Source organism: Cebus imitator, unplaced genomic scaffold, assembly GCF_001604975.1.
Source record: "Cebus imitator isolate Cc_AM_T3 unplaced genomic scaffold, Cebus_imitator-1.0 Scaffold1097, whole genome shotgun sequence".
In the NCBI taxonomy this organism is placed as follows: Eukaryota; Metazoa; Chordata; class Mammalia; order Primates; family Cebidae; genus Cebus; species Cebus imitator.
Window position 1 is genome coordinate 28716 of NW_016108412.1, and position 2147 is coordinate 30862.

Here is a 2147-nt window from a genome sequence, read left to right on the forward strand (position 1 = left end):
CCATGCATCCCAGTGGCGCAGGGCGAGAGCACAGGACCACAGACTGGAAGGCACCAACCAGCACGTGCAAGGTTAGAAGCCAGTGTCACCTGATTTTGGAGCAGGTTAGTTTGAGCTAGGAGATGAGCCTGCAGTTTGTCTTGGCACCACTGGGGGGCGGCTTTCTCAAGCAGCGAGACAGGCTGGGGTGGGGAGGTCAAGGCAAAGGAGGGTGGAGAGACCAGGGAGGTGGGGAGAGAGAAACAGAGACACACAGATTAAACGCACGTCCACACGCCCCACACGTAGGGGCCGCCCCAAGCAGATATGGGCCCTTGAGGTCGTGAGAATCAGGGGAAGCCCAAGGGGGCAAGGAGAGGGGGTGAACTCCAACTGCAGAGGCAAAGGTGAGCGTGGTTAGCAGCACAGGGGACCTGGAAAGCAAGGCCCTGCCTGGAGGAGGGGCCACCCCAGCCCCTCGCCTTAGGATGAGTGGGGCCAGCCCTGCACCCCCCCGGCTCCCTCCAGCCAGGGACGGGTCACCTGGGATCTGGTGACGGAATTCCATCCGGCTCACCAGGCAGGGCAGCACCATTCCAGGGAGACCCAAGAGGCCCACTCTCAGGCTGGCGGGTGGCCTGGATCAGGGCTGCGGGGCCAGGAATGAGCCTACGGTGAGCCCCACCCGGGCACCCACAGAGGCCTCTCACTCACCGGCCTGGGCCCAGCACTGTCTCCACCCCACAGCTCAGTCACCTGGGCCCAGGCAGAAGGAAGGCTCCACCCTCGGGTCTTGGACACCTGCCTTTCTCAGCCCCCTGCAGACGCCAGCCCAAACCGCCTACAGCCCCTACCTCGGCGGTTTTGGCGTCATCCTTCTTTTTGGCGGTTTGCAGAGACTCGTAGTGGTGCCGGGCACTGTTGTAGTCCACCAGCTTGCGCCCCCGCTTGGCGATGCGTGACTGGGGCAGATGGGGGAGGGTGCTGAGTGGGGTCTGGCATCCCTCCTGAGACTCCAGAGACCCTACATGGGCCCTTAGGGCAGGCAGGAGACCCCGGCTCCACAGGAGCCCTTGAGCCCCGGTTGCTGGAACCCTTCTGGTGGCAGAGAGCTCACCCCTGCCAGCGGTCCAGCTCCACTGTGTGAAACATTTTCTTGCACATGAGCCCACGTGTCCATGTCCACCAGCTGGTGACGTGTCAGCCAACTGTCTTCCTCAGCCTGACCCCCGGCTTCTCATCTCCAGAGCCACCAACATCAGACTCGGGGAGCTTGAGGCCACTGCACTGGGGGCCCCTGAGGCCAGCATGAGTATGACACCCCCATCCCACCCACCAAGGGGATCTCGTCAACCCACTGATCAGCCTCGGCTCCAAGTGCACATCACCGGGAGATCACTAGCCTCGGTGGAGACCAGAAACACTGCCACCTCCTAGCACCCACCCAGGCCTGGCAGAGACAGCAGGCTGTGAATGCACACAACCACACAAAGACACCCACTCGTGCAGACCCAGACAACAAACAGGTGGCATGCACACATACTCTTCCAAGCACACGTGGTGTAAACACAGGGGACCTGCAGGCACACACATCCCTCGGCCCTGCTCCCCCTTCTACACCTTCCACAATCACACAGCCAGCCACTCCGCAGCCACACACACACACACACACACACACACACACACACACTCTGTGGGACCTCCTCCCACAGCCCTGAGACCCAAAGGGACAGGAAGACACAGGTCTGGGGAATGGGGGCTGCAGGCTGGCAACAGAGGGAGCAGCTCTGGAGGATAAAACGCTAGGTCAGGGGCTTCCGGCCTCCAGGGCAGCCTCCTCCTGGCCTGAGCCACACGCCCTGGGCCCTGTCCTCTCTCCAGACCCCTCCAGGAAGTGAGGGACCTGCAAGTGGGCAGATCTACAAGTGGGCCTCTCACCCTGATGTCAGGGAACTGGCCCAGGTACGTGTCCATGGTCAGCAGCGCCTGGTCCACCAGCTTCTGGTGGTAATCCATCCACAGCAGGTCATTGTTCTGAGATGGGCAAGAACACGACAATGTCACCAGGGTGCTGGGCCACCCTCACCCCAGCGCTTAGCTCCCAGGGACCTGTCCCAGCCCCATCTCTTTACAGTTGGTGGCTTCTCGGAGCCTCAGTTTCCCCATGT

General features: G+C 61.9%; 1 pseudogene; it reads right to left on the minus strand.

The window, feature by feature from the left end:
* LOC108298798 overlaps nt 1-2147 on the minus strand; it is a 17856-nt pseudogene that overhangs the window by 5740 nt on the left and 9969 nt on the right.